This window comes from Rhinichthys klamathensis, unplaced genomic scaffold (genome assembly GCF_029890125.1).
Source record: "Rhinichthys klamathensis goyatoka isolate OS25496 unplaced genomic scaffold, OSU_Roscu_1.1 h1tg000014l_1, whole genome shotgun sequence".
In the NCBI taxonomy this organism is placed as follows: Eukaryota; Metazoa; Chordata; class Actinopteri; order Cypriniformes; family Leuciscidae; genus Rhinichthys; species Rhinichthys klamathensis.
The window spans coordinates 866,348-893,575 of NW_026606566.1; the positions used below are offsets into that span (position 1 = coordinate 866,348).

The 27,228-nt window shown below is 45.1% G+C and overlaps 26 non-coding genes across 26 annotated transcripts; all 26 read right to left on the reverse strand.

Moving 5' to 3' along the window:
- Window positions 1-422: 422 nt before the first annotated feature.
- Window positions 423-529, reverse strand: LOC130104893 (U6 spliceosomal RNA). The gene has a single exon (XR_008809530.1). It is a non-coding gene; the product is annotated as a U6 spliceosomal RNA (small nuclear RNA).
- A 614-nt stretch (window positions 530-1,143) lies between these two features.
- LOC130105290 (U6 spliceosomal RNA) lies at window positions 1,144-1,250 on the reverse strand. Its single transcript, XR_008809571.1, has one exon. It is a non-coding gene; the product is annotated as a U6 spliceosomal RNA (small nuclear RNA).
- A 635-nt stretch (window positions 1,251-1,885) lies between these two features.
- On the reverse strand, window positions 1,886-1,992 carry LOC130104904 (U6 spliceosomal RNA). Its single transcript, XR_008809531.1, has one exon. It is a non-coding gene; the product is annotated as a U6 spliceosomal RNA (small nuclear RNA).
- A 642-nt stretch (window positions 1,993-2,634) lies between these two features.
- Window positions 2,635-2,741, reverse strand: LOC130104915 (U6 spliceosomal RNA). Its single transcript, XR_008809532.1, has one exon. It is a non-coding gene; the product is annotated as a U6 spliceosomal RNA (small nuclear RNA).
- Window positions 2,742-3,383: 642 nt separating this feature from the next.
- On the reverse strand, window positions 3,384-3,490 carry LOC130104926 (U6 spliceosomal RNA). Its single transcript, XR_008809533.1, has one exon. It is a non-coding gene; the product is annotated as a U6 spliceosomal RNA (small nuclear RNA).
- Window positions 3,491-4,132: 642 nt separating this feature from the next.
- Window positions 4,133-4,239, reverse strand: LOC130104937 (U6 spliceosomal RNA). The gene has a single exon (XR_008809535.1). It is a non-coding gene; the product is annotated as a U6 spliceosomal RNA (small nuclear RNA).
- Window positions 4,240-4,874: 635 nt separating this feature from the next.
- LOC130104948 (U6 spliceosomal RNA) lies at window positions 4,875-4,981 on the reverse strand. Its single transcript, XR_008809536.1, has one exon. It is a non-coding gene; the product is annotated as a U6 spliceosomal RNA (small nuclear RNA).
- A 642-nt stretch (window positions 4,982-5,623) lies between these two features.
- LOC130104959 (U6 spliceosomal RNA) lies at window positions 5,624-5,730 on the reverse strand. The gene has a single exon (XR_008809537.1). It is a non-coding gene; the product is annotated as a U6 spliceosomal RNA (small nuclear RNA).
- Window positions 5,731-6,372: 642 nt separating this feature from the next.
- LOC130104970 (U6 spliceosomal RNA) lies at window positions 6,373-6,479 on the reverse strand. Its single transcript, XR_008809538.1, has one exon. It is a non-coding gene; the product is annotated as a U6 spliceosomal RNA (small nuclear RNA).
- Window positions 6,480-7,121: 642 nt separating this feature from the next.
- LOC130104981 (U6 spliceosomal RNA) lies at window positions 7,122-7,228 on the reverse strand. Its single transcript, XR_008809539.1, has one exon. It is a non-coding gene; the product is annotated as a U6 spliceosomal RNA (small nuclear RNA).
- A 642-nt stretch (window positions 7,229-7,870) lies between these two features.
- Window positions 7,871-7,977, reverse strand: LOC130104993 (U6 spliceosomal RNA). The gene has a single exon (XR_008809540.1). It is a non-coding gene; the product is annotated as a U6 spliceosomal RNA (small nuclear RNA).
- Window positions 7,978-8,598: 621 nt separating this feature from the next.
- Window positions 8,599-8,705, reverse strand: LOC130105004 (U6 spliceosomal RNA). The gene has a single exon (XR_008809541.1). It is a non-coding gene; the product is annotated as a U6 spliceosomal RNA (small nuclear RNA).
- A 642-nt stretch (window positions 8,706-9,347) lies between these two features.
- LOC130105015 (U6 spliceosomal RNA) lies at window positions 9,348-9,454 on the reverse strand. Its single transcript, XR_008809542.1, has one exon. It is a non-coding gene; the product is annotated as a U6 spliceosomal RNA (small nuclear RNA).
- Window positions 9,455-10,096: 642 nt separating this feature from the next.
- Window positions 10,097-10,199, reverse strand: LOC130105321 (U6 spliceosomal RNA). Its single transcript, XR_008809577.1, has one exon. It is a non-coding gene; the product is annotated as a U6 spliceosomal RNA (small nuclear RNA).
- A 646-nt stretch (window positions 10,200-10,845) lies between these two features.
- On the reverse strand, window positions 10,846-10,952 carry LOC130105026 (U6 spliceosomal RNA). The gene has a single exon (XR_008809543.1). It is a non-coding gene; the product is annotated as a U6 spliceosomal RNA (small nuclear RNA).
- Window positions 10,953-11,594: 642 nt separating this feature from the next.
- LOC130105037 (U6 spliceosomal RNA) lies at window positions 11,595-11,701 on the reverse strand. Its single transcript, XR_008809544.1, has one exon. It is a non-coding gene; the product is annotated as a U6 spliceosomal RNA (small nuclear RNA).
- Window positions 11,702-12,321: 620 nt separating this feature from the next.
- On the reverse strand, window positions 12,322-12,428 carry LOC130105378 (U6 spliceosomal RNA). The gene has a single exon (XR_008809588.1). It is a non-coding gene; the product is annotated as a U6 spliceosomal RNA (small nuclear RNA).
- A 635-nt stretch (window positions 12,429-13,063) lies between these two features.
- LOC130105048 (U6 spliceosomal RNA) lies at window positions 13,064-13,170 on the reverse strand. Its single transcript, XR_008809546.1, has one exon. It is a non-coding gene; the product is annotated as a U6 spliceosomal RNA (small nuclear RNA).
- Window positions 13,171-13,784: 614 nt separating this feature from the next.
- On the reverse strand, window positions 13,785-13,891 carry LOC130105059 (U6 spliceosomal RNA). The gene has a single exon (XR_008809547.1). It is a non-coding gene; the product is annotated as a U6 spliceosomal RNA (small nuclear RNA).
- Window positions 13,892-14,512: 621 nt separating this feature from the next.
- LOC130105385 (U6 spliceosomal RNA) lies at window positions 14,513-14,619 on the reverse strand. Its single transcript, XR_008809589.1, has one exon. It is a non-coding gene; the product is annotated as a U6 spliceosomal RNA (small nuclear RNA).
- Window positions 14,620-15,233: 614 nt separating this feature from the next.
- On the reverse strand, window positions 15,234-15,340 carry LOC130105215 (U6 spliceosomal RNA). Its single transcript, XR_008809562.1, has one exon. It is a non-coding gene; the product is annotated as a U6 spliceosomal RNA (small nuclear RNA).
- A 635-nt stretch (window positions 15,341-15,975) lies between these two features.
- On the reverse strand, window positions 15,976-16,082 carry LOC130105070 (U6 spliceosomal RNA). The gene has a single exon (XR_008809548.1). It is a non-coding gene; the product is annotated as a U6 spliceosomal RNA (small nuclear RNA).
- A 635-nt stretch (window positions 16,083-16,717) lies between these two features.
- Window positions 16,718-16,827, reverse strand: LOC130105298 (U6 spliceosomal RNA). Its single transcript, XR_008809572.1, has one exon. It is a non-coding gene; the product is annotated as a U6 spliceosomal RNA (small nuclear RNA).
- A 4,189-nt stretch (window positions 16,828-21,016) lies between these two features.
- On the reverse strand, window positions 21,017-21,123 carry LOC130105334 (U6 spliceosomal RNA). Its single transcript, XR_008809579.1, has one exon. It is a non-coding gene; the product is annotated as a U6 spliceosomal RNA (small nuclear RNA).
- Window positions 21,124-21,758: 635 nt separating this feature from the next.
- LOC130105306 (U6 spliceosomal RNA) lies at window positions 21,759-21,868 on the reverse strand. Its single transcript, XR_008809573.1, has one exon. It is a non-coding gene; the product is annotated as a U6 spliceosomal RNA (small nuclear RNA).
- A 4,738-nt stretch (window positions 21,869-26,606) lies between these two features.
- LOC130105371 (U6 spliceosomal RNA) lies at window positions 26,607-26,713 on the reverse strand. Its single transcript, XR_008809587.1, has one exon. It is a non-coding gene; the product is annotated as a U6 spliceosomal RNA (small nuclear RNA).
- Window positions 26,714-27,228: the final 515 nt, after the last annotated feature.

Genomic DNA, 27,228 nt, shown 5'->3' on the forward strand with positions numbered 1-27,228 from the left:
AAGGTTCCATGCACTCGATGTAACTGGACACGATCTATCGCAGCAGGAGGAGTTAATCCTCTGGAGACCTTTAGGCAGAGGCCCTCGGCCACGCGACAGAAACAAAACCGTGAAGGACTCCACAGATTTTTTCCTTTGATTTATTCTTTGATTTTTTTCTCTGAATCGGTCTACTTTCAGCATAGGCGCTGCCTTAACAAGCAACAAACACAGCCTCATTTGAGGCATATGTATGGGGTCGAACCCTGTTCCCTGTCGGCATCTGCTGAAGAAAGGGAGTGGACACACTTTGCTGGAAAAATGAGAGTGCACTATAGACATTGGAGATGCACGAGTTCTTGACACAAGAGATCAAGAATGAACATAAATAGTGGCAGGAAGGTATGAATCAAGTCCACTGAAGCAGGCTTGATCACAGCTGCAAAAATATGGAGCGCTTCACGGATTTGCGTGTCATCCTTTCGCAGGGGCCATGCTAATCTTCTCTGTATCGATCCAATTTTAGTATATGTGCTGCCTTAGCAAGCACGATCCTGGCGGCCCGCCCAAGGCATATGTACACCTCGGGTTCCAGCGAGCTATCACCAAGGTGGTAGGGCCCAGCGAGCCATCTACTGAAAGAATGGGGTGGCCAGACTTATCGATGGTACCAAAATACAAGCTCTGAATGGGCTGTGTCCTCCAGGTTTTCGAGAAAGAAATGAGTTGGCGGAAAGTGGAAAACAGGAAAATGCTTTGCTGTCTGTGCCAAGGTTCAATGCACTCGATGTAACTGGACACGATCTATCGCAGCAGGAGGAGTTAATCCTCTGGAGACCTTTAGGCAGAGGCCCTCGGCCACGCGACAGAAACAAAACCGTGAAGGACTCCACAGATTTTTTCCTTTGATTTATTCTTTGATTTTTTTCTCTGAATCGGTCTACTTTCAGCATAGGCGCTGCCTTAACAAGCAACAAACACAGCCTCATTTGAGGCATATGTATGGGGTCGAACCCTGTTCCCTGTCGGCATCTGCTGAAGAAAGGGAGTGGACACACTTTGCTGGAAAAATGAGAGTGCCCTATAGACATTGGAGATGCACCAGTTCTTGACACAAGAGATCAAGAATCCAGAATCCAGTGAAGCAGGCTTGATCACAGCTGCAAAAATATGGAGCGCTTCACGGATTTGCGTGTTATCCTTTCGCAGGGGCCATGCTAATCTTCTCTGTATCGATCCAATTTTAGTATATGTGCTGCCTTAGCAAGCACGATCCTGGCTGCCCGCCCAAGGCATATGTACACCTCGGGTTCCAGCGAGCTATCACCAAGGTGGTAGGGCCCAGCGAGCCATCTACTGAAAGAATGGGGTGGGCAGACTTATCGATGGTACCAAAATACAAGCTCTGAATGGGCTGTGTCCTCCAGGTTTTCGAGAAAGAAATGAGTTGGCGGAAAGTGGAAAACAGGAAAATGCTTTGCTGTCTGTGCCAAGGTTCCATGCACTCGATGTAACTGGACACGATCTATCGCAGCAGGAGGAGTTAATCCTCTGGAGACCTTAAGGCAGAGGCCCTCGGCCACGCGAGAGAAAAAAAACCGTGAAGGACTCCACAGATTTTTTCCTTTGATTTATTCTTTGATTTTTTTCTCTGAATCGGTCTACTTTCAGCATAGGCGCTGCCTTAACAAGCAACAAACACAGCCTCATTTGAGGCATATGTATGGGGTCGAACCCTGTTGGCATCTGCTGAAGAAAGGGAGTGGACACACTTTGCTGGAAAAATGAGAGTGCCCTATAGACATTGGAGATGCACCAGTTCTTGACACAAGAGATCAAGAATGAAAATAAATAGTGGCAGGAAGGTATGAATCAAGTCCAGTGAAGCAGGCTTGATCACAGCTGCAAAAATATGGAGCGCTTCACGGATTTGCGTGTCATCCTTTCGCAGGGGCCATGCTAATCTTCTCTGTATCGATCCAATTTTAGTATATGTGCTGCCTTAGCAAGCACGATCCTGGCGGCCCGCCCAAGGCATATGTACACCTCGGGTTCCAGCGAGCTATCACCAAGGTGGTAGGGCCCAGCGAGCCATCTACTGAAAGAATGGGGTGGGCACACTTATCGATGGTACCAAAATACAAGCTCTGAATGGGCTGTGTCCTCCAGGTTTTCGAGAAAGAAATGAGTTGGCGGAAAGTGGAAAACAGGAAAATGCTTTGCTGTCTGTGCCAAGGTTCCATGCACTCGATGTAACTGGACACGATCTATCGCAGCAGGAGGAGTTAATCCTCTGGAGACCTTTAGGCAGAGGCCCTCGGCCACGCGACAGAAACAAAACCGTGAAGGACTCCACAGATTTTTTCCTTTGATTTATTCTTTGATTTTTTTCTCTGAATCGGTCTACTTTCAGCATAGGCGCTGCCTTAACAAGCAACAAACACAGCCTCATTTGAGGCATATGTATGGGGTCGAACCCTGTTCCCTGTCGGCATCTGCTGAAGAAAGGGAGTGGACACACTTTGCTGGAAAAATGAGAGTGCCCTATAGACATTGGAGATGCACCAGTTCTTGACACAAGAGATCAAGAATGAAAATAAATAGTGGCAGGAAGGTATGAATCAAGTCCAGTGAAGCAGGCTTGATCACAGCTGCAAAAATATGGAGCGCTTCACGGATTTGCGTGTCATCCTTTCGCAGGGGCCATGCTAATCTTCTCTGTATCGATCCAATTTTAGTATATGTGCTGCCTTAGCAAGCACGATCCTGGCGGCCCGCCCAAGGCATATGTACACCTCGGGTTCCAGCGAGCTATCACCAAGGTGGTAGGGCCCAGCGAGCCATCTACTGAAAGAATGGGGTGGGCAGACTTATCGATGGTACCAAAATACAAGCTCTGAATGGGCTGTGTCCTCCAGGTTTTCGAGAAAGAAATGAGTTGGCGGAAAGTGGAAAACAGGAAAATGCTTTGCTGTCTGTGCCAAGGTTCCATGCACTCGATGTAACTGGACACGATCTATCGCAGCAGGAGGAGTTAATCCTCTGGAGACCTTTAGGCAGAGGCCCTCGGCCACGCGACAGAAACAAAACCATGAAGGACTCCACAGATTTTTTCCTTTGATTTATTTTTTGATTTTTTTCTCTGAATCGGTCTACTTTCAGCATAGGCGCTGCCTTAACAAGCAACAAACACAGCCTCATTTGAGGCATATGTATGGGGTCGAACCCTATTCCCTGTCGGCATCTGCTGAAGAAAGGGAGTGGACACACTTTGCTGGAAAAATGAGAGTGCCCTATAGACATTGGAGATGCACCAGTTCTTGACACAAGAGATCAAGAATGAAAATAAATAGTGGCAGGAAGGTATGAATCAAGTCCAGTGAAGCAGGCTTGATCACAGCTGGAAAAATATGGAGCGCTTCACGGATTTGCGTGTCATCCTTTCGCAGGGGCCATGCTAATCTTCTCTGTATCGATCCAATTTTAGTATATGTGCTGCCTTAGCAAGCACGATCCTGGCGGCACGCCCAAGGCATATGTACACCTCGGGTCCCAGCGAGCTATCACCAAGGTGGTAGGGCCCAGCGAGCCATCTACTGAAAGAATGGGGTGGGCAGATTTATCGATGGTACCAAAATACAAGCTCTGAATGGGCTGTGTCCTCCAGGTTTTCGAGAAAGAAATGAGTTGGCGGAAAGTGGAAAACAGGAAAATGCTTTGCTGTCTGTGCCAAGGTTCCATGCACTCGATGTAACTGGACACGATCTATCGCAGCAGGAGGAGTTAATCCTCTGGAGACCTTTAGGCAGAGGCCCTCGGCCACGCGACAGAAACAAAACCGTGAAGGACTCCACAGATTTTTTCCTTTGATTTATTCTTTGATTTTTTTCTCTGAATCGGTCTACTTTCAGCATAGGCGCTGCCTTAACAAGCAACAAACACAGCCTCATTTGAGGCATATGTATGGGGTGGAACCCTGTTCCCTGTCGGCATCTGCTGAAGAAAGGGAGTGAACACACTTTGCTGGAAAAATGAGAGTGCCCTAAAGACATTGGAGATGCACCAGTTCTTGACACAAGAGATCAAGAATGAAAATAAATAGTGGCAGGAAGGTATGAATCAAGTCCAGTGAAGCAGGCTTGATCACAGCTGCAAAAATATGGAGCGCTTCACGGATTTGCGTGTCATCCTTTCGCAGGGGCCATGCTAATCTTCTCTGTATCGATCCAATTTTAGTATATGTGCTGCCTTAGCAAGCACGATCCTGGCGGCCCGCCCAAGGCATATGTACACCTTGGGTTCCAGCGAGCTATCACCAAGGTGGTAGGGCCCAGCGAGCCATCTACTGAAAGAATGGGGTGGGCAGACTTATCGATGGTACCAAAATACAAGCTCTGAATGGGCTGTGTCCTCCAGGTTTTCGAGAAAGAAATGAGTTGGCGGAAAGTGGAAAACAGGAAAATGCTTTGCTGTCTGTGCCAAGGTTCCATGCACTCGATGTAACTGGACACGATCTATCGCAGCAGGAGGAGTTAATCCTCTGGAGACCTTTAGGCAGAGGCCCTCGGCCACGCGACAGAAACAAAACCGTGAAGGACTCCACAGATTTTTTCCTTTGATTTATTCTTTGATTTTTTTCTCTGAATCGGTCTACTTTCAGCATAGGCGCTGCCTTAACAAGCAACAAACACAGCCTCATTTGAGGCATATGTATGGGGTCGAACCCTGTTGGCATCTGCTGAAGAAAGGGAGTGGACACACTTTGCTGGAAAAATGAGAGTGCCCTATAGACATTGGAGATGCACCAGTTCTTGACACAAGAGATCAAGAATGAAAATAAATAGTGGCAGGAAGGTATGAATCAAGTCCAGTGAAGCAGGCTTGTTCACAGCTGCAAAAATATGGAGCGCTTCACGGATTTGCGTGTCATCCTTTCGCAGGGGCCATGCTAATCTTCTCTGTATCGATCCAATTTTAGTATATGTGCTGCCTTAGCAAGCACGATCCTGGTGGCCCGCCCAAGGCATATTTACACCTCGGGTTCCAGCGAGCTATCACCAAGGTGGTAGGGCCCAGCGAGCCATCTACTGAAAGAATGGGGTGGGCAGACTTATCGATGGTACCAAAATACAAGCTCTGAATGGGCTGTGTCCTCCAGGTTTTCGAGAAAGAAATGAGTTGGCGGAAAGTGGAAAACAGGAAAATGCTTTGCTGTCTGTGCCAAGGTTCCATGCACTCGATGTAACTGGACACGATCTATCGCAGCAGGAGGAGTTAATCCTCTGGAGACCTTTAGGCAGAGGCCCTCGGCCACGCGACAGAAACAAAACCGTGAAGGACTCCACAGATTTTTTCCTTTGATTTATTCTTTGATTTTTTTCTCTGAATCGGTCTACTTTCAGCATAGGCGCTGCCTTAACAAGCAACAAACACAGCCTCATTTGAGGCATATGTATGGGGTCGAACCCTGTTCCCTGTCGGCATCTGCTGAAGAAAGGGAGTGGACACACTTTGCTGGAAAAATGAGAGTGCCCTATAGACATTGGAGATGCACCAGTTCTTGACACAAGAGATCAAGAATGAAAATAAATAGTGGCAGGAAGGTATGAATCAAGTCCAGTGAAGCAGGCTTGATCACAGCTGCAAAAATATGGAGCGCTTCACGGATTTGCGTGTCATCCTTTCGCAGGGGCCATGCTAATCTTCTCTGTATCGATCCAATTTTAGTATATGTGCTGCCTTAGCAAGCACGATCCTGGCGGCCCGCCCAAGGCATATGTACACCTCGGGTTCCAGCGAGCTATCACCAAGGTGGTAGGGCCCAGCGAGCCATCTACTGAAAGAATGGGGTGGGCAGACTTATCGATGGTACCAAAATACAAGCTCTGAATGGGCTGTGTCCTCCAGGTTTTCGAGAAAGAAATGAGTTGGCGGAAAGTGGAAAACAGGAAAATGCTTTGCTGTCTGTGCCAAGGTTCCATGCACTCGATGTAACTGGACACGATCTATCGCAGCAGGAGGAGTTAATCCTCTGGAGACCTTTAGGCAGAGGCCCTCGGCCACGCGACAGAAACAAAACCATGAAGGACTCCACAGATTTTTTCCTTTGATTTATTTTTTGATTTTTTTCTCTGAATCGGTCTACTTTCAGCATAGGCGCTGCCTTAACAAGCAACAAACACAGCCTCATTTGAGGCATATGTATGGGGTCGAACCCTATTCCCTGTCGGCATCTGCTGAAGAAAGGGAGTGGACACACTTTGCTGGAAAAATGAGAGTGCCCTATAGACATTGGAGATGCACCAGTTCTTGACACAAGAGATCAAGAATGAAAATAAATAGTGGCAGGAAGGTATGAATCAAGTCCAGTGAAGCAGGCTTGATCACAGCTGGAAAAATATGGAGCGCTTCACGGATTTGCGTGTCATCCTTTCGCAGGGGCCATGCTAATCTTCTCTGTATCGATCCAATTTTAGTATATGTGCTGCCTTAGCAAGCACGATCCTGGCGGCACGCCCAAGGCATATGTACACCTCGGGTTCCAGCGAGCTATCACCAAGGTGGTAGGGCCCAGCGAGCCATCTACTGAAAGAATGGGGTGGGCAGATTTATCGATGGTACCAAAATACAAGCTCTGAATGGGCTGTGTCCTCCAGGTTTTCGAGAAAGAAATGAGTTGGCGGAAAGTGGAAAACAGGAAAATGCTTTGCTGTCTGTGCCAAGGTTCCATGCACTCGATGTAACTGGACACGATCTATCGCAGCAGGAGGAGTTAATCCTCTGGAGACCTTTAGGCAGAGGCCCTCGGCCACGCGACAGAAACAAAACCGTGAAGGACTCCACAGATTTTTTCCTTTGATTTATTCTTTGATTTTTTTCTCTGAATCGGTCTACTTTCAGCATAGGCGCTGCCTTAACAAGCAACAAACACAGCCTCATTTGAGGCATATGTATGGGGTGGAACCCTGTTCCCTGTCGGCATCTGCTGAAGAAAGGGAGTGAACACACTTTGCTGGAAAAATGAGAGTGCCCTAAAGACATTGGAGATGCACCAGTTCTTGACACAAGAGATCAAGAATGAAAATAAATAGTGGCAGGAAGGTATGAATCAAGTCCAGTGAAGCAGGCTTGATCACAGCTGCAAAAATATGGAGCGCTTCACGGATTTGCGTGTCATCCTTTCGCAGGGGCCATGCTAATCTTCTCTGTATCGATCCAATTTTAGTATATGTGCTGCCTTAGCAAGCACGATCCTGGCGGCCCGCCCAAGGCATATGTACACCTTGGGTTCCAGCGAGCTATCACCAAGGTGGTAGGGCCCAGCGAGCCATCTACTGAAAGAATGGGGTGGGCAGACTTATCGATGGTACCAAAATACAAGCTCTGAATGGGCTGTGTCCTCCAGGTTTTCGAGAAAGAAATGAGTTGGCGGAAAGTGGAAAACAGGAAAATGCTTTGCTGTCTGTGCCAAGGTTCCATGCACTCGATGTAACTGGACACGATCTATCGCAGCAGGAGGAGTTAATCCTCTGGAGACCTTTAGGCAGAGGCCCTCGGCCACGCGACAGAAACAAAACCGTGAAGGACTCCACAGATTTTTTCCTTTGATTTATTCTTTGATTTTTTTCTCTGAATCGGTCTACTTTCAGCATAGGCGCTGCCTTAACAAGCAACAAACACAGCCTCATTTGAGGCATATGTATGGGGTCGAACCCTGTTCCCTGTCGGCATCTGCTGAAGAAAGGGAGTGGACACACTTTGCTGGAAAAATGAGAGTGCCCTATAGACATTGGAGATGCACCAGTTCTTGACACAAGAGATCAAGAATGAAAATAAATAGTGGCAGGAAGGTATGAATCAAGTCCAGTGAAGCAGGCTTGATCACAGCTGCAAAAATATGGAGCGCTTCACGGATTTGCGTGTCATCCTTTCGCAGGGGCCATGCTAATCTTCTCTGTATCGATCCAATTTTAGTATATGTGCTGCCTTAGCAAGCACGATCCTGGCGGCCCGCCCAAGGCATATGTACACCTCGGGTTCCAGCGAGCTATCACCAAGGTGGTAGGGCCCAGCGAGCCATCTACTGAAAGAATGGGGTGGGCAGACTTATCGATGGTACCAAAATACAAGCTCTGAATGGGCTGTGTCCTCCAGGTTTTCGAGAAAGAAATGAGTTGGCGGAAAGTGGAAAACAGGAAAATGCTTTGCTGTCTGTGCCAAGGTTCCATGCACTCGATGTAACTGGACACGATCTATCGCAGCAGGAGGAGTTAATCCTCTGGAGACCTTTAGGGAGAAACAAAACCGTGAAGGACTCCACAGATTTTTTCCTTTGATTTATTCTTTGATTTTTTTCTCTGAATCGGTCTACTTTCAGCATAGGCGCTGCCTTAACAAGCAACAAACACAGCCTCATTTGAGGCATATGTATGGGGTCGAACCCTGTTCCCTGTCGGCATCTGCTGAAGAAAGGGAGTGGACACACTTTGCTGGAAAAATGAGAGTGCCCTATAGACATTGGAGATGCACCAGTTCTTGACACAAGAGATCAAGAATGAAAATAAATAGTGGCAGGAAGGTATGAATCAAGTCCAGTGAAGCAGGCTTGATCACAGCTGCAAAAATATGGAGCGCTTCACGGATTTGCGTGTCATCCTTTCGCAGGGGCCATGCTAATCTTCTCTGTATCGATCCAATTTTAGTATATGTGCTGCCTTAGCAAGCACGATCCTGGCAGCCCGCCCAAGGCATATGTACACCTCGGGTTCCAGCGAGCTATCACCAACGTGGTAGGGCCCAGCGAGCCATCTACTGAAAGAATGGGGTGGGCAGACTTATCGATGGTACCAAAATACAAGCTCTGAATGGGCTGTGTCCTCCAGGTTTTCGAGAAAGAAATGAGTTGGCGGAAAGTGGAAAACAGGAAAATGCTTTGCTGTCTGTGCCAAGGTTCCATGCACTCGATGTAACTGGACACGATCTATGGCAGCAGGAGGAGTTAATCCTCTGGAGACCTTTAGGCAGAGGCCCTCGGCCACGCGACAGAAACAAAACCGTGAAGGACTCCACAGATTTTTTCCTTTGATTTATTCTTTGATTTTTTTCTCTGAATCGGTCTACTTTCAGCATAGGCGCTGCCTTAACAAGCAACAAACACAGCCTCATTTGAGGCATATGTATGGGGTCGAACCCTGTTCCCTGTCGGCATCTGCTGAAGAATGGGAGTGGACAGACTTTGCTGGAAAAATGAGAGTGCCCTATAGACATTGGAGATGCACCAGTTCTTGACACAAGAGATCATGAATGAAAATAAATAGTGGCAGGAAGGTATGAATCAAGTCCAGTGAAGCAGGCTTGATCACAGCTGCAAAAATATGGAGCGCTTCACGGATTTGCGTGTCATCCTTTCGCAGGGGCCATGCTAATCTTCTCTGTATCGATCCAATTTTAGTATATGTGCTGCCTTAGCAAGCACGATCCTGGCGGCCCGCCCAAGGCATATGTACACCTCGGGTTCCAGCGAGCTATCACCAAGGTGGTAGGGCCCAGCGAGCCATCTACTGAAAGAATGGGGTGGGCAGACTTATCGATGGTACCAAAATACAAGCTCTGAATGGGCTGTGTCCTCCAGGTTTTCGAGAAAGAAATGAGTTGGCGGAAAGTGGAAAACAGGAAAATGCTTTGCTGTCTGTGCCAAGGTTCCATGCACTCGATGTAACTGGACACGATCTATCGCAGCAGGAGGAGTTAATCCTCTGGAGACCTTTAGGCAGAGGCCCTCGGCCACGCGACAGAAACAAAACCGTGAAGGACTCCACAGATTTTTTCCTTTGATTTATTCTTTGATTTTTTTCTCTGAATCGGTCTACTTTCAGCATAGGCGCTGCCTTAACAAGCAACAAACACAGCCTCATTTGAGGCATATGTATGGGGTCGAACCCTGTTCCCTGTCGGCATCTGCTGAAGAAAGGGAGTGGACACACTTTGCTGGAAAAATGAGAGTGCCCTATAGACATTGGAGATGCACCAGTTCTTGACACAAGAGATCAAGAATGAAAATAAATAGTGGCAGGAAGGTATGAATCAAGTCCAGTGAAGCAGGCTTGATCACAGCTGCAAAAATATGGAGCGCTTCACAGATTTGCGTGACATCCTTTCGCAGGGGCCATGCTAATCTTCTCTGTATCGATCCAATTTTAGTATATGTGCTGCCTTAGCAAGCATGATCCTGGCGGCCCGCCCAAGGCATATGTACACCTCGGGTTCCAGCGAGCTATCACCAAGGTGGTAGGGCCCAGCGAGCCATCTACTGAAAGAATGGGGTGGGCAGACTTATCGATGGTACCAAAATACAAGCTCTGAATGGGCTGTGTCCTCCAGGTTTTCGAGAAAGAAATGAGTTGGCGGAAAGTGGAAAACAGGAAAATGCTTTGCTGTCTGTGCCAAGGTTCCATGCACTCGATGTAACTGAACACGATCTATCGCAGCAGGAGGAGTTAATCCTCTGGAGACCTTTAGGCAGAGGCCCTCGGCCACGCGACAGAAACAAAACCGTGAAGGACTCCACAGATTTTTTCCTTTGATTTATTCTTTGATTTTTTTCTCTGAATCGGTCTACTTTCAGCATAGGCGCTGCCTTAACAAGCAACAAACACAGCCTCATTTGAGGCATATGTATGGGGTGGAACCCTGTTCCCTGTCGGCATCTGCTGAAGAAAGGGAGTGAACACACTTTGCTGGAAAAATGAGAGTGCCCTAAAGACATTGGAGATGCACCAGTTCTTGACACAAGAGATCAAGAATGAAAATAAATAGTGGCAGGAAGGTATGAATCAAGTCCAGTGAAGCAGGCTTGATCACAGCTGCAAAAATATGGAGCGCTTCACGGATTTGCGTGTCATCCTTTCGCAGGGGCCATGCTAATCTTCTCTGTATCGATCCAATTTTAGTATATGTGCTGCCTTAGCAAGCACGATCCTGGTGGCCCGCCCAAGGCATATGTACACCTCGGGTTTCAGCGAGCTATCACCAAGGTGGTAGGGCCCAGCGAGCCATCTACTGAAAGAATGGGGTGGGCAGACTTATCGATGGTACCAAAATACAAGCTCTGAATGGGCTGTGTCCTCCAGGTTTTCGAGAAAGAAATGAGTTGGCGGAAAGTGGAAAACAGGAAAATGCTTTGCTGTCTGTGCCAAGGTTCCATGCACTCGATGTAACTGGACACGATCTATCGCAGCAGGAGGAGTTAATCCTCTGGAGACCTTTAGGCAGAGGCCCTCGGCCACGCGACAGAAACAAAACCGTGAAGGACTCCACAGATTTTTTCCTTTGATTTATTCTTTGATTTTTTTCTTTGAATCGGTCTACTTTCAGCATAGGCGCTGCCTTAACAAGCAACAAACACAGCCTCATTTGAGGCATATGTATGGGGTCGAACCCTGTTCCCTGTCGGCATCTGCTGAAGAAAGGGAGTGGACACACTTTGCTGGAAAAATGAGAGTGCCCTATAGACATTGGAGATGCACCAGTTCTTGACACAAGAGATCAAGAATGAAAATAAATAGTGGCAGGAAGGTATGAATCAAGTCCAGTGAAGCAGGCTTGATCACAGCTGCAAAAATATGGAGCGCTTCACGGATTTGCGTGTCATCCTTTCGCAGGGGCCATGCTAATCTTCTCTGTATCGATCCAATTTTAGTATATGTGCTGCCTTAGCAAGCACGATCCTGGCGGCCCGCCCAAGGCATATGTACACCTCGGGTTCCAGCGAGCTATCACCAAGGTGGTAGGGCCCAGCGAGCCATCTACTGAAAGAATGGGGTGGGCAGACTTATCGATGGTACCAAAATACAAGCTCTGAATGGGCTGTGTCCTCCAGGTTTTCGAGAAAGAAATGAGTTGGCGGAAAGTGGAAAACAGGAAAATGCTTTGCTGTCGCGCCAAGGTTCCATGCACTCGATGTAACTGGACACGATCTATCGCAGCAGGAGGAGTTAATCCTCTGGAGACCTTTAGGGAGAAACAAAACCGTGAAGGACTCCACAGATTTTTTCCTTTGATTTATTCTTTGATTTTTTTCTCTGAATCGGTCTACTTTCAGCATAGGCGCTGCCTTAACAAGCAACAAACACAGCCTCATTTGAGGCATATGTATGGGGTCGAACCCTGTTCCCTGTCGGCATCTGCTGAAGAAAGGGAGTGGACACACTTTGCTGGAAAAATGAGAGTGCCCTATAGACATTGGAGATGCACCAGTTCTTGACACAAGAGATCAAGAATGAAAATAAATAGTGGCAGGAAGGTATGAATCAAGTCCAGTGAAGCAGGCTTGATCACAGCTGCAAAAATATGGAGCGCTTCACGGATTTACGTGTCATCCTTTCGCAGGGGCCATGCTAATCTTCTCTGTATCGATCCAATTTTAGTATATGTGCTGCCTTAGCAAGCACGATCCTGGCAGCCCGCCCAAGGCATATGTACACCTCGGGTTTCAGCAAGCTATCACCAAGGTGGTAGGGCCCAGCGAGCCATCTACTGAAAGAATGGGGTGGGCAGACTTATCGATCGTACCAAAATACAAGCTCTGAATGGGCTGTGTCCTCCAGGTTTTCGAGAAAGAAATGAGTTGGCGGAAAGTGGAAAACAGGAAAATGCTTTGCTGTCTGTGCCAAGGTTCCATGCACTCGATGTAACTGGACACGATCTATCGCAGCAGGAGGAGTTAATCCTCTGGAGACCTTTAGGCAGAGGCCCTCGGCCACGCGACAGAAACAAAACCGTGAAGGACTCCACAGATTTTTTCCTTTGATTTATTCTTTGATTTTTTTCTCTGAATCGGTCTACTTTCAGCATAGGCGCTGCCTTAACAAGCAACAAACACAGCCTCATTTGAGGCATATGTATGGGGTCGAACCCTGTTGGCATCTGCTGAAGAAAGGGAGTGGACACACTTTACTGGAAAAATGAGAGTGCCCTATAGACATTGGAGATGCACCAGTTCTTGACACAAGAGATCAAGAATGAAAATAAATAGTGGCAGGAAGGTATGAATCAAGTCCAGTGAAGCAGGCTTGATCACAGCTGCAAAAATATGGAGCGCTTCACGGATTTGCGTGTCATCCTTTCGCAGGGGCCATGCTAATCTTCTCTGTATCGATCCAATTTTAGTATATGTGCTGCCTTAGCAAGCACGATCCTGGTGGCCCGCCCAAGGCATATGTACACCTCGGGTTCCAGCAAGCTATCACCAAGGTGGTAGGGCCCAGCGAGCCATCTACTGAAAGAATGGGGTGGGCAGACTTATCGATGGTACCAAAATACAAGCTCTGAATGGGCTGTGTCCTCCAGGTTTTCGAGAAAGAAATGAGTTGGCGGAAAGTGGAAAACAGGAAAATGCTTTGCTGTCTGTGCCAAGGTTCAATGCACTCGATGTAACTGGACACGATCTATCGCAGCAGGAGGAGTTAATCCTCTGGAGACCTTTAGGCAGAGGCCCTCGGCCACGCGACAGAAACAAAACCGTGAAGGACTCCACAGATTTTTTCCTTTGATTTATTCTTTGATTTTTTTCTCTGAATCGGTCTACTTTCAGCATAGGCGCTGCCTTAACAAGCAACAAACACAGCCTCATTTGAGGCATATGTATGGGGTCGAACCCTGTTCCCTGTCGGCATCTGCTGAAGAAAGGGAGTGGACACACTTTGCTGGAAAAATGAGAGTGCCCTATAGACATTGGAGATGCACCAGTTCTTGACACAAGAGATCAAGAATCCAGAATCCAGTGAAGCAGGCTTGATCACAGCTGCAAAAATATGGAGCGCTTCACGGATTTGCGTGTCATCCTTTCGCAGGGGCCATGCTAATCTTCTCTGTATCGATCCAATTTTAGTATATGTGCTGCCTTAGCAAGCACGATCCTGGCGGCCTGCCCAAGGCATATGTACACCTCGGGTTCCAGCGAGCTATCACCAAGGTGGTAGGGCCCAGCGAGCCATCTACTGAAAGAATGGGGTGGGCAGACTTATCGATGGTACCAAAATACAAGCTCTGAATGGGCTGTGTCCTCCAGGTTTTCGAGAAAGAAATGAGTTGGCGGAAAGTGGAAAACAGGAAAATGCTTTGCTGTCTGTGCCAAGGTTCCATGCACTCGATGTAACTGGACACGATCTATCGCAGCAGGAGGAGTTAATCCTCTGGAGACCTTTAGGGAGAAACAAAACCGTGAAGGACTCCACAGATTTTTTCCTTTGATTTATTCTTTGATTTTTTTCTCTGAATCGGTCTACTTTCAGCATAGGCGCTGCCTTAACAAGCAACAAACACAGCCTCATTTGAGGCATATGTATGGGGTCGAACCCTGTTCCCTGTCGGCATCTGCTGAAGAAAGGGAGTGGACACACTTTGCTGGAAAAATGAGAGTGCCCTATAGACATTGGAGATGCACCAGTTCTTGACACAAGAGATCAAGAATGAAAATAAATAGTGGCAGGAAGGTATGAATCAAGTCCAGTGAAGCAGGCTTGATCACAGCTGCAAAAATATGGAGCGCTTCACGGATTTACGTGTCATCCTTTCGCAGGGGCCATGCTAATCTTCTCTGTATCGATCCAATTTTAGTATATGTGCTGCCTTAGCAAGCACGATCCTGGCGGCCCGCCCAAGGCATATGTACACCTCGGGTTTCAGCAAGCTATCACCAAGGTGGTAGGGCCCAGCGAGCCATCTACTGAAAGAATGGGGTGGGCAGACTTATCGATCGTACCAAAATACAAGCTCTGAATGGGCTGTGTCCTCCAGGTTTTCGAGAAAGAAATGAGTTGGCGGAAAGTGGAAAACAGGAAAATGGTTTGCTGTCTGTGCCAAGGTTCAATGCACTCGATGTAACTGGACACGATCTATCGCAGCAGGAGGAGTTAATCCTCTGGAGACCTTTAGGCAGAGGCCCTCGGCCACGCGACAGAAACAAAACCGTGAAGGACTCCACAGATTTTTTCCTTTGATTTATTCTTTGATTTTTTTCTCTGAATCGGTCTACTTTCAGCATAGGCGCTGCCTTAACAAGCAACAAACACAGCCTCATTTGAGGCATATGTATGGGTTCGAACCCTGTTCCCTGTCGGCATCTGCTGAAGAAAGGGAGTGGACACACTTTGCTGGAAAAATGAGAGTGCCCTATAGACATTGGAGATGCACCAGTTCTTGACACAAGAGATCAAGAATCCAGAATCCAGTGAAGCAGGCTTGATCACAGCTGCAAAAATATGGAGCGCTTCACGGATTTGCGTGTCATCCTTTCGCAGGGGCCATGCTAATCTTCTCTGTATCAATCCAATTTTAGTATATGTGCTGCCTTAGCAAGCACGATCCTGGCGGCCCGCCCAAGGCATATGTACACCTCGGGTTCCAGCGAGCTATCACCAAGGTGGTAGGGCCCAGCGAGCCATCTACTGAAAGAATGGGGTGGGCAGACTTATCGATGGTACCAAAATACAAGCTCTGAATGGGCTGTGTCCTCCAGGTTTTCGAGAAAGAAATGAGTTGGCGGAAAGTGGAAAACAGGAAAATGCTTTGCTGTCTGTGCCAAGGTTCCATGCACTCGATGTAACTGGACACGATCTATCGCAGCAGGATGAGTTAATCCTCTGGAGACCTTTAGGCAGAGGCCCTCGGCCACGCGACAGAAACAAAACCGTGAAGGACTCCACAGATTTTTTCCTTTGATTTATTCTTTGATTTTTTTCTCTGAATCGGTCTACTTTCAGCATAGGCGCTGCCTTAACAAGCAACAAACACAGCCTCATTTGAGGCATATGTATGGGGTCGAACCCTGTTGGCATCTGCTGAAGAAAGGGAGTGGACACACTTTGCTGGAAAAATGAGAGTGCCCTATAGACATTGGAGATGCACCAGTTCTTGACACAAGAGATCAAGAATGAAAATAAATAGTGGCAGGAAGGTATGAATCAAGTTCAGTGAAGCAGGCTTGATCACAGCTGCAAAAATATGGAGCGCTTCACGGATTTGCGTGTCATCCTTTCGCAGGGGCCATGCTAATCTTCTCTGTATCGATCCAATTTTAGTATATGTGCTGCCTTAGCAAGCACGATCCTGGCGGCCCGCCCAAGGCATATGTACACCTCGGGTTCCAGCGAGCTATCACCAAGGTGGTAGGGCCCAGCGAGCCATCTACTGAAAGAATGGGGTGGGCAGACTTATCGATGGTACCAAAATACAAGCTCTGAATGGGCTGTGTCCTCCAGGTTTTCGAGAAAGAAATCAGTTGGCGGAAAGTGGAAAACAGGAAAATGCTTTGCTGTCTGTGCCAAGGTTCAATGCACTCGATGTAACTGGACACGATCTATCGCAGCAGGAGGAGTTAATCCTCTGGAGACCTTTAGGCAGAGGCCCTCGGCCACGCGACAGAAACCAAACCGTGAAGGACTCCACAGATTTTTTCCTTTGATTTATTCTTTGATTTTTTTCTCTGAATCGGTCTACTTTCAGCATAGGCGCTGCCTTAACAAGCAACAAACACAGCCTCATTTGAGGCATATGTATGGGGTCGAACCCTGTTGGCATCTGCTGAAGAAAGGGAGTGGACACACTTTGCTGGAAAAATGAGAGTGCCCTATAGACATTGGAGATGCACCAGTTCTTGACACAAGAGATCAAGAATGAAAATAAATAGTGGCAGGAAGGTATGAATCAAGTCCAGTGAAGCAGGCTTGATCACAGCTGCAAAAATATGGAGCGCTTCACGGATTTGCGTGTCATCCTTTCGCAGGGGCCATGCTAATCTTCTCTGTATCGATCCAATTTTAGTATATGTGTCAAGTCAAGTCAAGTCACATTTATTTATATAGCGCTTTTCACAATACAGATTGCATCAAAGCAGCTTCACAGTGATAACATGAAAGTAGTACAACACAGTTCAATAATATTGTTGAATATTAAATATCCCCAACTAAGCAAGCCAAAAGCAAGGCGACAGTGGCAAGGAACCAAAACTCCATCAGATTGGATGGAGAAAAAAACCTTGGGAGAACCCAGGCTAGTCAGGGGCCAGTTCTCCTCTGGCTAACAATCATAGGGTTTTAAAGAAGCTTTACAGTAAGTGCATATCAGAGAGTACCTGGAAAAAATACATTTAGTTAATCATGTAATATTTAGGGGATAACATATCGCCGGCGTTGAGTCGTCTCTTCGCAGGCGTTGAGTCGTCTCTTCACAGGCGTTGGTCTTCTCATCACAGGCGTTGAGGCATCCGAAATCCCCGTGAGAGGCAGGATACCAAACTGGAGCCTACGAACGCCATTTTTCTCGGGACAAGCGTCCCGAGATAACAGCAGAAAGGCAGATGGGAAATAATTAGCATAGCTGATGTTCATAATGATTTCCATTACACGGGAGTAGGTGTTAGAAAACCATAATCTCACAACTCTCCGCAACCCAAACCCTCCGCAACCCAACCGCAACCATACGGACCGACCCGTTTGTCTATAAGGCTGTCGAGCCCCACTGGTGCGTTAAGCAGTTTCAGTGGCAAACGGTTCCGTATGGCATAGCAGAGGACTAAAAGGTAAGCATTATGTGAATGCTTGACTAAAGAGACACGTCTTTAGTCTAGTTTTAAACTGTGTCAGCGAGTCAGAGCATCGGACCGTATCGGGAAGGCTATTCCAGAGTTTTGGAGCTAAATGCGAGAATGCCCTCCCTCCTTTCGTGGACTTCGATATCCTAGGAATGACCAGAAGCCTTGAATTTAGTGATCTTAGAGAACGCGGTGGATTGTAGGGCGAAAGAAGGTCCGTTAAGTACATAGGAGCTAAACCATTAAGGGCTTTATAGGTCAGTAGTAGTACTTTGTAATTGATACGGAACTTAATAGGTAACCAGTGCAGAGATGATAAAATCGGTCTTATATGATCATATTTTCTTGATCTAGTAAGAACTCTAGCGGCTGCATTTTGCACTAACTGTAGCTTGTTTATTGAGGATGCAGGACAACCAGCTAATAAAGCATTACAGTAATCTAGTCTCGAGGTCATGAATGCATGAACTAACTTTTCTGCATCAGAAACAGATAGCATGTTACGTAATTTAGCAATGTTTCTAAGGTGGAAAAAGGCTGTTCTTGTAACAGATGAAATATGATTTTCGAAAGACAAGTTGCGGTCTAGTATAACACCCAGGTCTTTTACTGTAGTGGAAAAAGTAACAGGGCATCCTTCTATATTAAAGTCGTATTGTAAGAGGTTTTGTGTGTAGTTTTTTGGACCAATAAGTAATACCTCCGTTTTATCTGAATTTAATAGCAGGAAATTACGCGTCATCCAGCATTTTATATCTTTGAGACATTCTGTCAATTTAGATGAGGTAATGTTTTCATCTGGTCGTGATGAAATATATAATTGAGTGTCGTCAGCATAACAGTGGAAATTAATTCCATGTTTTCTTATAATATTACCAAGTGGCAGCATATATATTGAGAATAGCAGAGGGCCTAGCACCGATCCTTGCGGTACTCCGTAGTCTACTGACGTTAACTTTGATTTTCCCCCGTGTAAAGAGACAAAATGATAACGGTCAGATAAGTACGATCTAAACCAGCTTAATGCCTGTCCCTGAACACCAGTGTAGTTTTGTAGTCGATCCAAGAGTATTTTATGATCTATAGTGTCGAACGCGGCGCTAAGATCAAGTAGGACTAGTATTGAGATACAGCCTTGGTCAGAAGCTAAGAGTAGATCATTTGTAATTTTAACTAGCGCAGTTTCTGTACTATGATGCGGTCTGAATCCTGACTGGAATTTTTCATAGATATCATTTTCTTGCAAAAAAGAGCACAGTTGAGCGGATACAACTTTTTCTAGTATTTTGGACATAAATGGAAGATTTGAAATGGGTCTGTAATTTGCTAGGTTATTTGGATCTAGTTGCGGTTTCTTAATGAGAGGTTTTATTACTGCCAACTTGAATATTCTTGGAACATGACCTAAGAATAAAGACGAGTTAATAATATTAAGAAGAGGCTCTTCCACTACAGGTAACACTTCTTTCAGTAGTTTAGTGGGTATTGGATCTAATGAGCATGTTGTTGGTTTAGATGCAATAATAAGTTTATTTAGCTCTTCCTGTCCTATCGTTGCAAAGCGGTGTAGTTGTTCTTGAGGGACGATAATTGAGGCTGAATCATAAGAGACCATAGAGGATTGTACATTTATAATTGTGTTTCGAATGCTTTCTATTTTCTCATTGAAATAATTCATAAAATCATTACTACTAAACTGTAACGGTATATTTTGCTCTGGTGATGTCTGTTTATTTGTTAGTCTAGCCACGGTGTTAAATAAGAACCTTGGATTATTTTGGTTATTTTCTATTAGTTTGCGGAGGTGCTCAGCCCTGGCTGTTTTTAGAGCCTTTTTATAACGTGACATACTGTCTTTCCACGCGATTCTAAAGACCTCTAAATTAGTTTGTTTCCATTTACGCTCTAGGTTACGAGTTTCTCTCTTGATATCATGCGTAACACTGTTGTACCATGGTGCTTTAGTTTTCTCTTTAACCTTTTTTAATCTAATTGGTGCAACAATATCTAATGTACTAGTGAAAATGGTGCTCAAACTGCTAGTCATTTCCTCTAGTTCATCTGTTTGTTTGGGTTCACTGAGCAGCTGAGATAGATCAGGTAAGCTATTTGAGAATCTATCTATAGTGGTTGGAAGGATTGTTCTGCCTGGTCTATAACGTGGCGCAACATGACATATTTCAGCAGTACGTATTATGCACGTTACCATGTAATGATCAGTGACATCATCACTTTGCGGTATAATATCTATATCAGTTGGATTGGTTCCATATGATATAATTAAATCTAGTGTATGATTTAGACGATGAGTGGGACCACGGACGTTTTGCTTGACCCCAAAGGAGTTTAATAAATCTGTAAACGCAGCCCCTAAGGCATCATTTTTGTTGTCTACGTGTATGTTAAAATCTCCAACAATTATTGCTTTATCGACATTGACCAATAGATCCGAGAGAAAGTCTGCAAACTCTTTTAGAAATTCAGCATATGGCCCTGGAGGTCTATATACAGTAGCCAAGGCTAGAGATAATATGGATTTCTTTCTTACATCTAAGAGCGTAACATTTAGCATAAGTACTTCAAACGAATTAAATCTGTGACCTGTTTTCTGAGAAATATTAAGAATATCTTTATAGATTGTTGCAACACCGCCGCCACGACCAGTCAGACGGGGCTCATGCTTATAACAGTATCTTGGCGGAGTAGACTCATTTAGACCGAAATACTCATTTGGTTTAAGCCAGGTTTCAGTAAGGCAAAGTATATCGAAATTATTATCTGTGACCATTTCATTTACAATAACCGCTTTAGGTGTGAGCGATCTAATGTTTAGAAGACCTTGCTTTAGAAATTCTTTTTGTTCACTGATATTTAGATTTTCTGGTTTAATTACAATAAGATTTTTGCTAGATCCTGCACTAGATTTATTGTTTGGCTTCACTAAACGAGGAATAGACACAGTTTCTATATAATGTTCTTCACTACGTATATCAATTAAGTTTGGACAGCAAAGACTGTGATTTGGATTTTGACTTATTAGTCATCTGGTGCGTAACGTCTTGGAGATATTATCCGACAGAACAGCCGCTCCGGCTCTGCTGGGGTGCAGGCCATCAGCACGGTACAGCCTGGGTCGCTCCCAAAACAGATTCCAATTATTTACAAAGAGCAGTTTCTGTTCATTACACAGTGACATTAACCATTCATTTAGTGCAAATAGTCTACTGAACCTTTCTTGTCCTAGTCGGTACGTGGGAAGCGGTCCAGACACGATGATCGTTGCCTCAGGCGCTGTGTTGCGGAGTGGACACACTTTGCTGGAAAAATGAGAGTGCCCTATAGACATTGGAGATGCACCAGTTCTTGACACAAGAGATCAAGAATGAAAATAAATAGTGGCAGGAAGGTATGAATCAAGTCCAGTGAAGCAGGCTTGATCACAGCTGCAAAAATATGGAGCGCTTCACTGATTTGCGTGTCATCCTTTCGCAGGGGCCATGCTAATCTTCTCTGTATCGATCCAATTTTAGTATATGTGCTGCCTTAGCAAGCACGATCCTGGCGGCCCGCCCAAGGCATATGTACACCTCGGGTTCCAGCGAGCTATCACCAAGGTGGTAGGGCCCAGCGAGCCATCTACTGAAAGAATGGGGTGGGCAGACTTATCGATGGTACCAAAATACAAGCTCTGAATGGGCTGTGTCCTCCAGGTTTTCGAGAAAGAAATGAGTTGGCGGAAAGTGGAAAACAGGAAAATGCTTTGCTGTCTGTGCCAAGGTTCCATGCACTCGATGTAACTGGACACGATCTATCGCAGCAGGATGAGTTAATCCTCTGGAGACCTTTAGGCAGAGGCCCTCGGCCATGCGACAGAAACAAAACCGTGAAGGACTCCACAGATTTTTTCCTTTGATTTATTCTTTGATTTTTTTCTCTGAATCGGTCTACTTTCAGCATAGGCGCTGCCTTAACAAGCAACAAACACAGCCTCATTTGAGGCATATGTATGGGGTCGAACCCTGTTGGCATCTGCTGAAGAAAGGGAGTGGACACACTTTGCTGGAAAAATGAGAGTGCCCTATAGACATTGGAGATGCACCAGTTCTTGACACAAGAGATCAAGAATGAAAATAAATAGTGGCAGGAAGGTATGAATCAAGTCCAGTGAAGCAGGCTTGATCACAGCTGCAAAAATATGGAGCGCTTCACGGATTTGCGTGTCATCCTTTCGCAGGGGCCATGCTAATCTTCTCTGTATCGATCCAATTTTAGTATATGTGTCAAGTCAAGTCAAGTCACATTTATTTATATAGCGCTTTTCACAATACAGATTGCATCAAAGCAGCTTCACAGTGATAACATGAAAGTAGTACAACACAGTTCAATAATATTGTTGAATATTAAATATCCCCAACTAAGCAAGCCAAAAGCAAGGCGACAGTGGCAAGGAACCAAAACTCCATCAGATTGGATGGAGAAAAAAACCTTGGGAGAACCCAGGCTAGTCAGGGGCCAGTTCTCCTCTGGCTAACAATCATAGGGTTTTAAAGAAGCTTTACAGTAAGTGCATATCAGAGAGTACCTGGAAAAAATACATTTAGTTAATCATGTAATATTTAGGGGATAACATATCGCCGGCGTTGAGTCGTCTCTTCGCAGGCGTTGAGTCGTCTCTTCACAGGCGTTGGTCTTCTCATCACAGGCGTTGAGGCATCCGAAATCCCCGTGAGAGGCAGGATACCAAACTGGAGCCTACGAACGCCATTTTTCTCGGGACAAGCGTCCCGAGATAACAGCAGAAAGGCAGATGGGAAATAATTAGCATAGCTGATGTTCATAATGATTTCCATTACACGGGAGTAGGTGTTAGAAAACCATAATCTCACAACTCTCCGCAACCCAAACCCTCCGCAACCCAACCGCAACCATACGGACCGACCCGTTTGTCTATAAGGCTGTCGAGCCCCACTGGTGCGTTAAGCAGTTTCAGTGGCAAACGGTTCCGTATGGCATAGCAGAGGACTAAAAGGTAAGCATTATGTGAATGCTTGACTAAAGAGACACGTCTTTAGTCTAGTTTTAAACTGTGTCAGCGAGTCAGAGCATCGGACCGTATCGGGAAGGCTATTCCAGAGTTTTGGAGCTAAATGCGAGAATGCCCTCCCTCCTTTCGTGGACTTCGATATCCTAGGAATGACCAGAAGCCTTGAATTTAGTGATCTTAGAGAACGCGGTGGATTGTAGGGCGAAAGAAGGTCCGTTAAGTACATAGGAGCTAAACCATTAAGGGCTTTATAGGTCAGTAGTAGTACTTTGTAATTGATACGGAACTTAATAGGTAACCAGTGCAGAGATGATAAAATCGGTCTTATATGATCATATTTTCTTGATCTAGTAAGAACTCTAGCGGCTGCATTTTGCACTAACTGTAGCTTGTTTATTGAGGATGCAGGACAACCAGCTAATAAAGCATTACAGTAATCTAGTCTCGAGGTCATGAATGCATGAACTAACTTTTCTGCATCAGAAACAGATAGCATGTTACGTAATTTAGCAATGTTTCTAAGGTGGAAAAAGGCTGTTCTTGTAACAGATGAAATATGATTTTCGAAAGACAAGTTGCGGTCTAGTATAACACCCAGGTCTTTTACTGTAGTGGAAAAAGTAACAGGGCATCCTTCTATATTAAAGTCGTATTGTAAGAGGTTTTGTGTGTAGTTTTTTGGACCAATAAGTAATACCTCCGTTTTATCTGAATTTAATAGCAGGAAATTACGCGTCATCCAGCATTTTATATCTTTGAGACATTCTGTCAATTTAGATGAGGTAATGTTTTCATCTGGTCGTGATGAAATATATAATTGAGTGTCGTCAGCATAACAGTGGAAATTAATTCCATGTTTTCTTATAATATTACCAAGTGGCAGCATATATATTGAGAATAGCAGAGGGCCTAGCACCGATCCTTGCGGTACTCCGTAGTCTACTGACGTTAACTTTGATTTTCCCCCGTGTAAAGAGACAAAATGATAACGGTCAGATAAGTACGATCTAAACCAGCTTAATGCCTGTCCCTGAACACCAGTGTAGTTTTGTAGTCGATCCAAGAGTATTTTATGATCTATAGTGTCGAACGCGGCGCTAAGATCAAGTAGGACTAGTATTGAGATACAGCCTTGGTCAGAAGCTAAGAGTAGATCATTTGTAATTTTAACTAGCGCAGTTTCTGTACTATGATGCGGTCTGAATCCTGACTGGAATTTTTCATAGATATCATTTTCTTGCAAAAAAGAGCACAGTTGAGCGGATACAACTTTTTCTAGTATTTTGGACATAAATGGAAGATTTGAAATGGGTCTGTAATTTGCTAGGTTATTTGGATCTAGTTGCGGTTTCTTAATGAGAGGTTTTATTACTGCCAACTTGAATATTCTTGGAACATGACCTAAGAATAAAGACGAGTTAATAATATTAAGAAGAGGCTCTTCCACTACAGGTAACACTTCTTTCAGTAGTTTAGTGGGTATTGGATCTAATGAGCATGTTGTTGGTTTAGATGCAATAATAAGTTTATTTAGCTCTTCCTGTCCTATCGTTGCAAAGCGGTGTAGTTGTTCTTGAGGGACGATAATTGAGGCTGAATCATAAGAGACCATAGAGGATTGTACATTTATAATTGTGTTTCGAATGCTTTCTATTTTCTCATTGAAATAATTCATAAAATCATTACTACTAAACTGTAACGGTATATTTTGCTCTGGTGATGTCTGTTTATTTGTTAGTCTAGCCACGGTGTTAAATAAGAACCTTGGATTATTTTGGTTATTTTCTATTAGTTTGCGGAGGTGCTCAGCCCTGGCTGTTTTTAGAGCCTTTTTATAACGTGACATACTGTCTTTCCACGCGATTCTAAAGACCTCTAAATTAGTTTGTTTCCATTTACGCTCTAGGTTACGAGTTTCTCTCTTGATATCATGCGTAACACTGTTGTACCATGGTGCTTTAGTTTTCTCTTTAACCTTTTTTAATCTAATTGGTGCAACAATATCTAATGTACTAGTGAAAATGGTGCTCAAACTGCTAGTCATTTCCTCTAGTTCATCTGTTTGTTTGGGTTCACTGAGCAGCTGAGATAGATCAGGTAAGCTATTTGAGAATCTATCTATAGTGGTTGGAAGGATTGTTCTGCCTGGTCTATAACGTGGCGCAACATGACATATTTCAGCAGTACGTATTATGCACGTTACCATGTAATGATCAGTGACATCATCACTTTGCGGTATAATATCTATATCAGTTGGATTGGTTCCATATGATATAATTAAATCTAGTGTATGATTTAGACGATGAGTGGGACCACGGACGTTTTGCTTGACCCCAAAGGAGTTTAATAAATCTGTAAACGCAGCCCCTAAGGCATCATTTTTGTTGTCTACGTGTATGTTAAAATCTCCAACAATTATTGCTTTATCGACATTGACCAATAGATCCGAGAGAAAGTCTGCAAACTCTTTTAGAAATTCAGCATATGGCCCTGGAGGTCTATATACAGTAGCCAAGGCTAGAGATAATATGGATTTCTTTCTTACATCTAAGAGCGTAACATTTAGCATAAGTACTTCAAACGAATTAAATCTGTGACCTGTTTTCTGAGAAATATTAAGAATATCTTTATAGATTGTTGCAACACCGCCGCCACGACCAGTCAGACGGGGCTCATGCTTATAACAGTATCTTGGCGGAGTAGACTCATTTAGACCGAAATACTCATTTGGTTTAAGCCAGGTTTCAGTAAGGCAAAGTATATCGAAATTATTATCTGTGACCATTTCATTTACAATAACCGCTTTAGGTGTGAGCGATCTAATGTTTAGAAGACCTTGCTTTAGAAATTCTTTTTGTTCACTGATATTTAGATTTTCTGGTTTAATTACAATAAGATTTTTGCTAGATCCTGCACTAGATTTATTGTTTGGCTTCACTAAACGAGGAATAGACACAGTTTCTATATAATGTTCTTCACTACGTATATCAATTAAGTTTGGACAGCAAAGACTGTGATTTGGATTTTGACTTATTAGTCATCTGGTGCGTAACGTCTTGGAGATATTATCCGACAGAACAGCCGCTCCGGCTCTGCTGGGGTGCAGGCCATCAGCACGGTACAGCCTGGGTCGCTCCCAAAACAGATTCCAATTATTTACAAAGAGCAGTTTCTGTTCATTACACAGTGACATTAACCATTCATTTAGTGCAAATAGTCTACTGAATCTTTCTTGTCCTAGTCGGTACGTGGGAAGCGGTCCAGACACGATGATCGTTGCCTCAGGCGCTGTGTTGCGTACGGTCTCGATCAGGCTCATGTAGTCCTTCTTCAGAACCTCCGTCTGCCGCAGCCTGACGTGTGCTGCCTTAGCAAGCACGATCCTGCTGGCCCGCCCAAGGCATATGTACACCTCGGGTTCCAGCGAGCTATCACCAAGGTGGTAGGGCCCAGCGAGCCATCTACTGAAAGAATGGGGTGGGCAGACTTATCGATGGTACCAAAATACAAGCTCTGAATGGGCTGTGTCCTCCAGGTTTTCGAGAAAGAAATGAGTTGGCGGAAAGTGGAAAACAGGAAAATGGTTTGCTGTCTGTGCCAAGGTCCCATGCACTCGATGTAACTGGACACGATCTATCGCAGCAGGAGGAGTTAATCCTCTGGAGACCTTTAGGGAGAAACAAAACCGTGAAGGACTCCACAGATTTTTTCCTTTGATTTATTCTTTGATTTTTTTCTCTGAATCGGTCTACTTTCAGCATAGGCGCTGCCTTAACAAGCAACAAACACAGCCTCATTTGAGGCATATGTATGGGGTCGAACCCTGTTGGCATCTGCTGAAGAAAGGGAGTGGACACACTTTGCTGGAAAAATGAGAGTGCCCTATAGACATTGGAGATGCACCAGTTCTTGACACAAGAGATCAAGAATGAAAATAAATAGTGGCAGGAAGGTATGAATCAAGTCCAGTGAAGCAGGCTTGATCACAGCTGCAAAAATATGGAGCGCTTCACTGATTTGCGTGTCATCCTTTCGCAGGGGCCATGCTAATCTTCTCTGTATCGATCCAATTTTAGTATATGTGCTGCCTTAGCAAGCACGATCCTGGCGGCCCGCCCAAGGCATATGTACACCTCGGGTTCCAGCGAGCTATCACCAAGGTGGTAGGGCCCAGCGAGCCATCTACTGAAAGAATGGGGTGGGCAGACTTATCGATGGTACCAAAATACAAGCTCTGAATGGGCTGTGTCCTCCAGGTTTTCGAGAAAGAAATGAGTTGGCGGAAAGTGGAAAACAGGAAAATGCTTTGCTGTCTGTGCCAAGGTTCCATGCACTCGATGTAACTGGACACGATCTATCGCAGCAGGAGGAGTTAATCCTCTGGAGACCTTTAGGCAGAGGCCCTCGGCCACGCGACAGAAACCAAACCGTGAAGGACTCCACAGATTTTTTCCTTTGATTTATTCTTTGATTTTTTTCTCTGAATCGGTCTACTTTCAGCATAGGCGCTGCCTTAACAAGCAACAAACACAGCCTCATTTGAGGCATATGTATGGGGTCGAACCCTGTTGGCATCTGCTGAAGAAAGGGAGTGGACACACTTTGCTGGAAAAAT